Source organism: Tenrec ecaudatus, chromosome 5 (assembly GCF_050624435.1).
Source record: "Tenrec ecaudatus isolate mTenEca1 chromosome 5, mTenEca1.hap1, whole genome shotgun sequence".
Classification (NCBI taxonomy): domain Eukaryota; kingdom Metazoa; phylum Chordata; class Mammalia; order Afrosoricida; family Tenrecidae; genus Tenrec; species Tenrec ecaudatus.
In genome coordinates, this window is record NC_134534.1 from 18,406,053 (window position 1) to 18,419,429 (window position 13,377).

Here is a 13,377-nt window from a genome sequence, read left to right on the forward strand (position 1 = left end):
AAATCCTCCAATGATACCCATAGCGATATGTTGATAAACAAAGATACAAGTTGTCCAGCATTTCACTTTCCTTGGACTCACAATTAACTGCTTCCCTTGGAAGAAGAACCAGTGATGCAAAGAACAGTCTGGGTCCCACGCTCCCTTTCAGCCTCTCAGGGCGCTCTTTCGGAACTTCCTCTTCTTGGCTCCTGCAATTCCCTGTGAATACCTGAAACTTCCCTTTTCCTCATTAAAGGTCACATAGATTTACAAAACATGCTTCTGCTGCAAGAATTCTTGCAGCGTTGCGAAGCAAGAACCAAGTTAGGGACCACTCCAGAAACCTAATGAATGCACACTTCCTGCTGGTTTCAAACTCTTTTCCTTTCAGTTTGTTGTAGGAAGGAGGGAGGGAGGGAGAAAGATCGGAAAGAAATACCGAGAGAACTCGAAGGGACATTATATGTTAGCATTACGTGACTGTGCCACCAATTTGATTCTGACTAACAAAACCCAATCCAACAGAGTAGAACTGCCTCACGGGGTGTCCTGGGTGGAATCCACACGGGAACGACTGCCAGGCTGTTTCTACCACGGAGCTGCTGGTGTTGACCTTTTGCCTTGCTCTTAACCACTGCACCAGCACGGCCCCTTCCAGGAGTCCTCAAACTTTATAAACAGGGGCCAGTTCAGTGTCCCTCAGACCACTGGAGGGCCACACTATAGTTATAACAATAAACTATGAACAAATTCCTATGCACACTGCACATATATTATTTTGAAGTAAAAAAAACGGGCAAAAACACCTGGTGTGCTGGATAAATGTCCTTGGCGGGCCGCATGTGGCCCGCGGGCCGTCGTCTGAGGACCCCTGCTTGCAGCTATGCATCGCATACTATTATATTGACCTACATGTCGAGAAGAATCTCTTCACACGTGTCTTAAGCTACTCACCTTAACTAGGATGATTACACGTCTAAGCTCTGCGACCTCAAACATAGTATGCCTAGCTAACATCTTTTGATCACTTACTCTGTGTTGGTTTGTGTTAAGTGCCTTGCCTTTACTATTTTAATCCTTACAACAATTCTGAGAGATGAAAATAATTTGTGAACATATGTTTTGAATTGGTGAGTGAATCGAAACATACAAAGGCCCCGTTTTCCCCCCAGTAGCACACAGCCAGTACGCTGGAGAGCAGAACTTAATTTTCTCAACTTTAGCTTCTGTGTATAAAAAAATGGTCTTGATTCTATACCTGGCTGATTGCTTAGAAATATTAAAACAGCACGTGAAAGTGCCTGCTTAGAATCAGAGGACAGTAGTTCTTTTTCTTTCTTTGCCATACTGAGGGTTTGCAATTATCCAGCAAGTATCAAGCACGTACTGGATACTTCACGAATTCTGGGGTTTGACAGATCTAGAACCAGTAGCTGGTAGGAGGAAGATGTTTTAGGCCTAACTCTACTGCCACTCCACCCCACCATGTGACCTTAGGAAGTCTTAGACCCTGGGTTTCCATGTCTGGGAGATGAGGTGCAGTGGCCCTTTTTAACGGTCCTGACTTATCTGTATCAGATTACTGAATAAAATACATGCTTTCTGACCCCATCAAAAGCCAGCAATATTCAAATAAATCTCTTTGGGTGGGGCTTAGGTATTTGCAGTATTTTCCCTAATTCTGCATTGAGAAAATGACAAGCCTACAAAATAATGTTAAATCCTGAGAGTATCGTACAATGAATATTCATTTATCCTTCACTAGATGTGTCTGTTCCTTCGGAGAAAGCTGAGGCTTTTCATTCCCCTAAGAAGGTATGGTCTCAGAAACCCACAGGAGCGGTTTTACCCTGTTCTGGAGGGTTGCTATAACTTGGAATTGACGTGAATGAGTAAGAGGCATCTGCTGGTAATTTTGCCACATTTGTGGCACCAGTCTCTTTTCCTTTGTCTTATCCTCTTTCGGTTAGGAGCTAGAGGCAGAAACCAAGGGTTGTCCTGATGCATGCCAAGGCCTTCTCTGGTGCCCCCACCCCTGCCCCCCCGCCCCCTGTCTCCAGTCCCTTACAGGAAGTTGGTAGCTGCTCAAGGATAGAGAGCATGCTCACACTCAGGCCTTTGAGACAGGAAACCCGTACATTTGGGAAGACCCCAATCTAGACCAGAGGTAACCTTAATTCAGCCAGGGGGGTCAATCACACCTCCCAGAACCCTGAGAAGCCAGAACTGTGGAGACCTCTGTCCTTTTTCCAGCTGCTCCTGGGCCGCACTGTGGTTTCTCCGGCCTCAGGTTTCCACTGTGTGGGTGTGGAGTGCCCTGAGGGTGCCTGTGTAAACCCTGAACCTCCTTCGATCCTTCATAAAAACCCCTTGGATCACAAACCAGGCTTCAGAGTGGATGCTTTCTCCTGCGAAACCAAGGACTGGGGTATTTCTAAGCTGAGAAACCTAACATTTCTGTCCCTGTATTGTTGAATCCATGTAGATCCTGCCATGCTGCCTTGATAGCTCTTTCTTCGTGGGAAACTCATTTACAGGCATCAATTTACCCTCAAAAACATTAGTCTTCATTTGTACCAAGAAAACAATAAAACATTACTACAGTGGATTAGAACTTTAATTCTGAGCACCGTTTATAGAAAGTTAAGGTTAACTGCAGAGCAATAGCCCAAAATCCATTTTCAGAGTCCCCGCATAAATTAATCCTTCACTGAATTCCTTCTGACTCTTAGTCAGGGATCTAGATAACCTTGCCCTCAGGCATTGTGACTTAGAAAATTTTATTACCTCCACCCCCCTCTAGCAAACCCAGGGAGTGGCAATCTCTCTAAGTGACTTGCCTGGGTGTCTCCTTGATGCAGGTCACTCTGCAGGGGACATTACTAGAGCTCACAAAGTCATGGCTCATGCCCTATCAGTCAAGGCCTGACTGGCTAGGTCTGAAGGCCCTGGATTAATTTTACAAACTCTTCTACCTAACAATATACATGTCTCAATTGTGGTCCTGTTCCCACTTGTGTAGTCCTCCACAGAACTGAGATGTTTGGATCTGCTACCAATCATGAATTTATGACTGTTTCCTCTGTTTTATGCCTTATTTAACTAGGGCCCTGGCTATGAATCCTGGGATGTCATTTGACCTTTTGCTAAGGGCCTCTCTCATCCAGAGGGTATGTCTGAATCTTTGTGTTGTTTTTTATCCCTTTTAAGACTTCATAAATGTTCTCCATGAATTACACGTGAGATTTGAGTCTCTTTTGTGTCCTAAAACATAATGAACTAGGAGACCTCTGTAGATTGAAGAACATTCTATATTCATGGCTGGGAAAACAATACTGTGAAGATGTCCTTCATACTGAAAACAATCTATAAATATAGTCCCAGTCCAGAGCCCAGCATCATTCTTCCCAGAAATGTAAAACCTAATCACCAACTTTATCTGGAAAGGAAAGAAACCCAGGATAAGCAAGCCCCCAACCACAGAAACAAACTCACTGTCAATCAGTCAGTGCTGACTCATATTAAACGCCCCTTGAGTTGCCCAGACAGTAACTGCTTAGAATAGAAACCCAGTCTTTTCCCCACACGAACTGCTGACCATGCATAAGCCCAAAGCATAAGCACCAGAGCTCCTACTCATTAACAAACAAACAGTAACAACAACAATAACAACAAAGTAGGAGGTCTCTCACTCCCTGGAGTCTAACCTGCTCCATAACCATGATACTCAAAGCAGATTGCTATTGATACAAAGACAGATGTGTAGACCAATGGAACCCAACAGAGACCCCAGGGATAATTCCATGCGCCCACAGACAACTGATTTTTGATGAAAGGTCAAAACATATTATATGGGGAAGATAGTCGAACAAATGACACAGACAAGATTGGATTTTCATCTACAAAATAATAAATACAAATGTTAGGTTATTGGGTTGGTTTACCTTAGTTCTTGCTTCTCAATGCTTGAAGAATCCACGTGGCAGAGGCACTTTTGTAAATCCAAGTAACTTTTAGGAGGGAAAGAGAAGTTTCAGGTATGGCAGACTGAGAAAGCACACACTAGCCCAGGAAAGTATGCAAGGCCGCATGCCGGGGGCCGTGGGAAAGTTCACGACTGAAAATGACCAGCCACGTCAGCAGGGCGTGAAAAACACGCGAAAGACATGCAGGAACTGGACCACGAATGTGGAGTGTGGATACAAGGGAGAGAGGCCAAGGAGGCAGCTTGAGGGTGCATGGGAGTCCAACACGGGGCCCCATGGGCGCCCCTACCCTCTGACCTGCCAGAAAGCTCACGAACAAGAGGGCGTCCTGCCCCCAGCCTGTGTTATTTATCCCCTCCAATCCCCACTTGGGGAGGAGTGGTTGAGGGGATGGCCAGTGTGATTGACTGAGCTTAAGTGCACCTGTGTGATGTCATGTGCCTAGGTTTGGCCAGGTTTAGTTTCACCTGTGCTTAGGTGGCCTTAGTCTGCGCATGTTCTGTTCTGGGTTTTCCCATAGGTGTCTAATTAGTGTCCTGATCCCTTTCCAACCCGGTGATCGTGGCAGCACCAGCTGAGTTTCGGTTGGGTAGATATTTGTGGAGTCAACCCCTTTTGTCCCTAATCTAGCGACCTGTCACACTTATGAACTCAAGATGGATTGAGGACTTAAAAACCAACCCTAGACTAGAAAGATTATCCATGAGAAAAATAGAGACAAATGGAAGCGCTTTAAGATGAGGCGTGAACACACTATCAAGCATAATGAGAAATACCCAACAGAAAACAAAATGGAGGACTGGGGCTGCCTACAAAGACATTGACGTGCATCAGAAAGCTTCGTTAAAAAGTAAAAAGAGCTCAGCGCTGCCCTTTCCTTGAAGTTATTCCCTTGTACAACTATTTTGAAGGGCCCCAGAGGTGCCCTGTGTGAGGGCTTCAACTATGTCAGCGTAGAACTGAGGCTTCTTGGAAAGCATGGAAGAGGCTTTGTGCTGACAGATGATGGGGAAAGATCAAGGAACAGGCGACAGTCCCCACTCGCTGTAGTCATGACTAGAACATGGTCCGGCATATTACACTGGGCTTTCCATACAAGATGAGGTCTGTGTATGCCCACTGCCTCGTCAACGTGATTATTCAGGAGAATGGGTCTCTTGTTAAAATGCATCACTTCTTGGGTGAAAAATACATCCGGAGGGACTGCATGAGGACAGGTGTTGCTTGTTCCGTTTCGCAAGCCTCGAAAGAGGAGTGAATGCTGGAAGGAAACGCCATTGAGGTGGATCAAATTCAGCTGTGTAAGTGCAGCTGGCCATGACAGTTAAAAACAAGGCTCTCTAAACATTTCGCGATGGTGTCTCTGTTTCTGAAAAAGGAAGAGTTCATCAGACAGATGAGGATGATGTGAGAGGTGTCCAGCTACCGTCGAGATGATTCTTCAGACTTGTCTGGGAGGCTGTGATGCCAGAAAGTTTATCCAATTGGGGATGGGGATGTGAAAAGACAACTCACAGAGGGGGAAAACAGTTTTGGCACTGATACGTTGGATAAAGGGCTGACCTCCCAAATCTAGAGAAAACAACACGTCAATAAGAAAAAGACAAACCATCCTGCTAAACATGGCCAGAAGACGTGGATAGACAATTCACCAAAGATGCTATCCAGGTGGCAAACAAACATAAAGAAATGTTGGCATTCTCTAGCCAGATGAGAAATGCAAATGAAGAAAACAACAGTGAGCTACAGTCTCATGCAAGCCCAGATAGTGGAGTTAAACAACGCAGAAAACAACCAGTGCTGGAGAGGATGTGCGGAGAATGGAACCCGCAGACCCGGCTGGTGGAATCGCAAAGCTGTGCGACCACCGTGCGAATCGGCCGGTGCTTCCTCAAGCAAACGAGAAGAGCAAAGAGCCACAGGAATGAGCAGCCTCTGCCCTGGTACCTGCCCTAGAGAGATCAGGAACAGCACGCGAGCAGATGCACGCACACCATGCTTTCTACAGCACTGGCCATTAGAGGAAAGGATGGAAACACAAAACATCCTTTGGGGAAGGAACGGTGAATAAACCATGGTACGTACATACAGTGGAATAGTATGCATCCCTAAGAAATAGTGGTGAAACTATCAAACACCTCATGACGGGGTGAATTTGTAAGCTATTGTGCTCAGTACAGTTATCCAATCCCGTAAACACAAACACCAGGAGAGCATGCTCATAAAAGAAGACAATCAAGAACAAAATGGTTTTCACATCCAAACAAGCAGGCTCTGATGGCTACAGAGAAGCTGGGATGAGGGAAGGGGGAAAAAGAGAAAGAGAAGAAAGAAAATAAATAAACAAAATGTATTGTCAAAAATGATATAGATGGTAATGCAGATAATATACACATGGAACATAGCACAGATAAATACACAGAATAATAAAAAAGAAATAATAAATAAAATAAACAATAAAAAATGAAAACTGATTTTACTAAGTGTCAGTATGAGCAGTCAAATTTTCAACAACAAAAAAAGTGTCCTTGGCAAGTTACTGGCTGCAATGTTCACCCAAATGTCTACACAACGCTTGCTTAAACTAATCTTAACAACAATTTGCTCTGATTTGGTGCCTTGTTGTTTTAACATTCATGGCCCATATTATAGCAAGTGGTGATATTTTATAATACATTGTATTTTTAAAAAAAAATCTTCAAGGATATTTTCCCAATCATATAATCACACACAAGAAATTTAATTAATATGATATGATTCCGTGTTCAAAGATAGGGAGGGTCTATAGTGAAAGTATTTTATTTGCCACCCAAAAAGTCCGTACATTTTGCTTTTACCCACGATTTAAATCGCCATCCCTAGGTGGCTCACACAGTTGGACCCAACTGCTGAGCTAAAAGCTGCTGAAGAAAGGCCTGGCAATCTGCTTGTGGCTCACACAGTTGGACCCAACTGCTGAGCTAAAAGCTGCCAAAGAAAGGCCTGGCAATCTGCTTCCACGCAGATGGCAGCCAAGAAAACTCTATGGGCCGTTCCAGTGTGTGACGTGAGATCACCAGGAGTCAAAATTGGCTTGTTAACAATGGGTCCGGCTTTTTTGTTTCTTGAAATTATCTAACCCGAGAGCTTCCATGATAAATTTTTCCTAATAAATTTGGCTTTAATGCATTTTTAATGTTCTTTCTTCTAGGACAATCCAATTAAAAATGGGCGAAGATATAAATTGACAATTCACCCACAGTGATACCCAGACGGCACACAAACGTGAAGAAATGCTCGCAATCACAAGGCATTTGAGAAAAGCAAACAAAGCAAGAATGAGATTCCACCTCACGCCAGCGTGGATAGTAATTTCAAACAATAACAAAGACAGAAAACAACCAAGGCCCGAGAGGCTATGGAGAGACAGGAATCCTCACACACTGGATTTTTGTCTTCTTGACCTTGACATTCTGGAACTGACCAGGCCACTTGCTTTGAAGAATATGGAAGAAGAAAAGATGAGGAGTACTTATGTGTTGGGGTTTCATTCAGAAACATAAGAATGAATTCTACCTGTCCCTCTAGCTATCCCCCTCCCTTCTCAGATACCTACCCTCCTTAGCAATAGGCACTTGGTCTCCACAGATGCTAATTTTAACTACCACTCCGCACTGAACGCAGCCAGAGCTTCTTAAAGGAATGTCTGATGCCAGGGCAGATTAAATACCAGTTGGTCTTTAAAGAGCTGCTTGTGCCAAAAAGCAAACAAAACACAACAGCAACAAAAACAGTGTTCAAAGATAATAGGAACCTGGAAAAGAAAACACAACAAACCACAAGAGGTAATCTGAAGGCATTCTTACTGTGTGAGAATTTGGATCTCTGAAGGCACTGTGGGTTAGGTGTTGTGCAACCCTAAGGTTGGCAGTTCAAGTCCGCCAGCCCCTCTATGGAAGAAAAATGAGTTATTCTTCTCCAGGAAAGATATATAGTCCTGGAAACCCCATATGGAGTCCCCTCTGAGTCAGAATCAACTCACGCAATGTTAGTTTGGTGGGTAAGCAACGCACAGAGTACTCATGATAAGGAGGATAGGACATCAAATGAAAATCTGGAAGTCATCGTGAGATGAAAAACAATAGCTCCCAAAGTAGCTGTGAATGAGACCCCCATTTGAGAAGTATCCCCGTTAGCAAGCACCGAGGGGATCCTTGATTCAGAGCTCTGTGCTTAGAACACGCACTCCAGGGGGGTCTAATTCCCTCCAAAGTTTGAGACCCACTGCTGAATACTCCCATGCACCTGCTAATTCTTTAATAGCTTTAATAGAGTAAGAACACCCCTCACCGTGGAGAAGCTAGTACTTGATTCACCTTCATAATATATAAACATTCTAATTAGCCTTGAGGCAATTTGTCTTCACCTTGGAAACACTTCTGAAAGTGTGGTTTACTAAGGTTTTCTAAACTTGCTGTTCTCTCTGTAACCCGGAGGGAATCCCTCTTCCTTACTTCCAGCCCAGTTCCTCTTCCCTGTAAAGCTTGTAAGGGACAAGGCCGCCGCTGCCTGGGGCTATCACAGCTCAGGTTTTGCTTGTTCCCTTTTCTTCGTTCATCAGGAGACCAGAGCTACGGGGCAATCCCTTTGCCCCCTCAGAGTTCAGTCCAGTGGACATGATATGTAAATGCAGTGTTTGGGGACTTCATGGAGGACCCGGCTTTTCATTTCAGAAGTAGGACAATAGCCGTTGGCCATTAAATGTGTCATCTGCCTTGACGCCTCCAAGTGTCATGGTTATTGACCACTATTTTCATGGAGTTCTCCTTTATTTATGCACTAAATAAATTCAAAAATTAGCCCCCACTGAGAAATGTTCCTCCCCATGGCCTCTCATTTTCTCTGCTACCCAGGACCAGACTCTGTCCTTTCAGCTTTTAACATCTCCCAAGCACCGCCCTTCACTGCTCATTTTCCGTTCAGCGTGACCCGAGTCACTGCTGCTGTCTCCTTAACGTTCCTCCCTTGATCTCTTTAGCCTCTGTTGTGTGCGCACTTGGATAAATTCGGACCCATAGCAACTCTATGGGCCAAAGTGGAGCTGCCCTCTAGAGTTCCTGAGACTGCAGTCTTTGAGGGAACCTCATCGTTTGACCTTGGACTGCTGGTCGGTTTGAATCTCCAACTTTGACAGTTAAGTCAAGTACTTAATGTTTGTGCTAATAAGACAACCACATTAGTCTCCAGTTGATGAAAACGGCTCTATACCTTATCTTGGTTCTCTAATCAGACACTACGTGCTACGCGTTCTACCACTGTGGTAGGCCGGGTTGACTAGAGAAACAAATCCGGAGACGCTCATATGTGTATAAAAAAGAAATATTATACATATATATGTATATATGTATAGATCAAGAAGCAAATGTAAATAAGGAAAACATCCCAGCCCAGTTCAACTCAAGTCCATAAGTCCTTTAGAATCATGAATGATGCAGAATGCCGGAATACCACAGTCCAGTGGGTCCAAAGTCTCATGGATCCAATGGTGGTAGACACATCTCCAGGGCTCTGGCAGGTCCCAGTGTGGCTGACCAGCAGGAAGGTGAACATTTCCAGGACCCTTCCACAAGGATCTGACTGACAGGCTAGACTCCACCCCTACACTTTTATATCTTCAAATTGACATGAAATTATGTACCTACCACAACCACATTCCCTCAACAAATCTAAAATGAATCCATGCCACCCCTTAGCCAGTTCTCCAATCATCCCGGCCACCTAAAGCCCATGCGCAGTATCTATTGTTATTAGGCTCCGAGTCTTAACAACCATCTGTACAACCGAACACACCACTACTCTGCCCTGCATCATCCTCGTGATTGTAATCCTTCCAGTCCACTGACAGACTGACTGCACTGTCGGCTGTCCCACAATCTGGATCCCTTTTTAGAGGGAGTTGGATGGTAGATCTAGATCTGACCTCTCTGAAGCATCAATAAACTGTTATGGAAAGAGATTCTAAGGCTGAAAGCAACTGCCAAGAAACTTTGAATGTGGCACATTTGGTTTTGATATTGTCATTAGATAGCATTCGTGAATCTGTTGAAAAAGGATGAATGAGTATAACCTTAGTCCAGCGGTTCTCAACCTGTGGGTCGTGACCCCTTTGGAAGTCAAACAACCCTTTCAGAGGGGTCGCCTGATTCATAACAATAGAAAAATGACAGTGATAAAGTAGCAACAAAAATTAATTTTATGGTTGGGGGGGTCACCACATGAGGAACTGTGTGAAAGGGTCGTGACATTAGGAAGGTTGAGAACCACTGCTTAGTCTATCTCCTCAAAGCCTTTTCTCTTTTGTGCTGATGCTCTATTTTACCAAGTCTGATGTCCTTCCCCAGGGACGGATCTCGCCTCACATTGTGTCCATAGTACAGTACACGGATTCTTAATCTCCCTTGCTTCTAAGGAGCATTCAGGCTACACTTCTGCCAGAAGAAAGTCCATAGTACTTTCAATATTCTCCTCTGATACTGTAATTCAAATGCATCCATTCTTTTCCTGTCTTCCTCATTTCATTGCTCACCTGCCACAGGCATAGAAAATCCATTTTGGGGTCAGGCACACTTTAATCCGCAAAGTAACCTTTTTGCTTTATTAGTATTTTAAGAAGGCCCTGCGCAGTGGAGTCACCCAGTGCAACGTGTTCTTTGATTTCTTACCCCTGTTGCCGTGAGCATTGATTGTGAATACAAATAAAGCGAAATCCTTCACAATGTCAATCTTTTCTCTATCACAATGCTGTGGTTCAATTGCGTGTGTGTTCTATTGCAGTATAATCCATACTGAAAGTTACCATTTTTAACCTTTACCTATAAACGTCCATTCAAGTCCTCTTGGTTTTCAGCAAGCAAGATTGTGTTGTAAAAGCAAAAAAAACAAACTCACTGCCATTTGATCAATTTCTACTCAGTGACCCAGTAGGACAGGTCAGAACTGCCCGCTTTGGATTACCAAGCCACATTTTTCTCCCGAGGAGGAGCCGTGGATTCACACTGCTGACTTTGTGGTTAGCAACCAGACAGGTAAGGTACTATATGCCGCATGAGCCCTGGCGTGGAACAGACCTAAGTTAGAACTAGGTTTGAATTTCAACTCAAACATTCCTAAGAAGTGGGACCTTGTTGAGCTCCCGATTCTCATTCATTGAAAGTAGGCAGTCAGCTCTGAGTCAGAGTGAACTCATGATAGTCACTGTTTGGAATCAAGATCTAGCGTCGTGTAAAACTTTCATAAAGACAAATTATTATTTCACCGGTATTTGCTCTTCTTTGATCTGTCTCTGGATAAATTACTGGAACCTGTTCAATATTTATTGATATCATTTCTCTTATTTCCACGCAGATCCAAATTCTTATCTGTCCTCTCCTGGGCTATTAGACAACCTTGCCTTCTGTTCTCCAAATATTTTATTTGCATTGTGTGCAAGGAATCATGCTCACACGCCCAGTCTTTCCTAGTTAATTCATTCCTCATTCTGTCACTAAATTAATCTTTCCCAGTGTTTGCTATCATTTCTGCTCTGCCTAAATTCAGTGGAATCAAAGGCTTCCTTGTTACTCTCCAATAAGCGTCACAGTAAGGTCCCAATAGATCTGTAGGGAACAGTCACCATGTGGACCAGCCCAGCCCTGTCATTTGCTGTTTCCTGGTGAACAGCTCTTCAGTCTCACTCCAGCCATTGGCCTCTGGTGGGGGCTGTTATGGTATCTCTCTGTGGCTGCCAGTGTGGACCTGTGACCCAAGTTGAGCTAGCTTAGTTCTCTGTTTTGTTTTGTTTTGTTTCCCTAAGGGAAACAAAAGCATTCTTTCCTTATCTAGTCTGAAAGAATGAGGTGCACCTGTGTCAAGTTCCAGGTGTGCTTGAAGGTAGCTATCCCCTTGCCCTTTAGCATATTGACTATGTGAGCCCATTCGTTTCCCTGTGCTATCTGGTGGCAGCAGGGTTTCTACTATTTGGGTGCTCGGCTAAGCATCCCGGCACTGTCTGTGTTAGTCCAGGTAGACTAGAGAAGCAAATTCATAGATACTCATATGTATATATGAAAGAGTTTTATATAAAAGAGCAACTAGTCTATAAGTTCCTCATCAGACTCACAACACATGCAATGATGCTGACTTCAGAAAGGTCGCAGGCCAGTGGGTTGAAAGCCCTGTGAGTCCAGTGGTGGTGGAAGCATCTCAGTGCTGGCCTGGATCTCCACAGGGCTCCTCCAGCTGCAAGGCTCTGGCGCCATCAGCCTGTTTCCATGTGGCTTGTCAACAGGAAGACTAAGCAGAGAGTGTGTATCTGGTCTCCAGTGAGCTATTTATGTCCTTAGTGCCTCCAAATGAGGTCATCAAGCTGTGACCTGATTGACAGGCTAAACTCCACCCCTTCACTCTTAATGGTCTCAAGTGGACAACAGCCTATGTAACTTCCACACCATCTTTCCCCTGTTCCTTGTATTACGTCTTCCCTAAACTTGCCTCCCTTTAGGAAATCTGCACATCTTCTTTCTTCCTGCCTTTAATTGAGGTTAGCCCTTGCATACCTTGTCTGTTGTTTCTTTAATTTACCTTTCAATCACACAACTGCCCCCAAGGACCCGTTCAGTTGTGGATGCTGGTCCCCACCACAGTTTCATGGGGAAACTGCTGAGGGATGGCAAAGGAGGCAGCAGAACTCAATGAGGGATGACAGCCAAAATCTGTTTCACTGTTTGAGACGACCAAGAGTTGAAATCTACTCAATGCCAATGATCAATAACAACTCGACAATTCTGCATTGGGGTATCCCTGCTCCCATGGAAGTCCCCACTGTACAATTCCAAACACAATGACAGGCTTGTAGATGTCTAGGTCATGGTCTATCTGGTTTATTGGGGACCCACCCAGGGAGTGGCAATGGAGTGTGTTTCCCAACCATTTAAAAATTGATGATAGGCCTGTTGACCATCGGGGCACATCCGAGAAGTACTTAACCGCTGGGTCTTATCTTCTGACACTCTCCTTCAATCTCAGTGCTTCATCTGCACAACAAGAAACAGTAGGACAGCTTCATGACAGAACCTGGAAGGGGCAGGGCTTCTTCCACACACCTTTCACATTCAACCCACTCTTTGCAAACATGCCTGTATTGCTCTCCATCCCTGAGGGCATCTACTGTCCACACCTACCTTAGTTCTTGGCAAGAGGAATTTGTTGCCATCAAGTTGATTCTGACTCATAGAACCCTATAGGGGAGAGTAAAACTGCCCCGTGGGAATTGCAAGCCTGGAAGCAGATCGACCCATCTTCCTGCTATTCTTGCAGTGCGCAGTGCAGTGCTTACCCATGGTGCCAACAGGGCTCCTTGTAAATACTTTTCCAATGGGTATTTACACAGAGC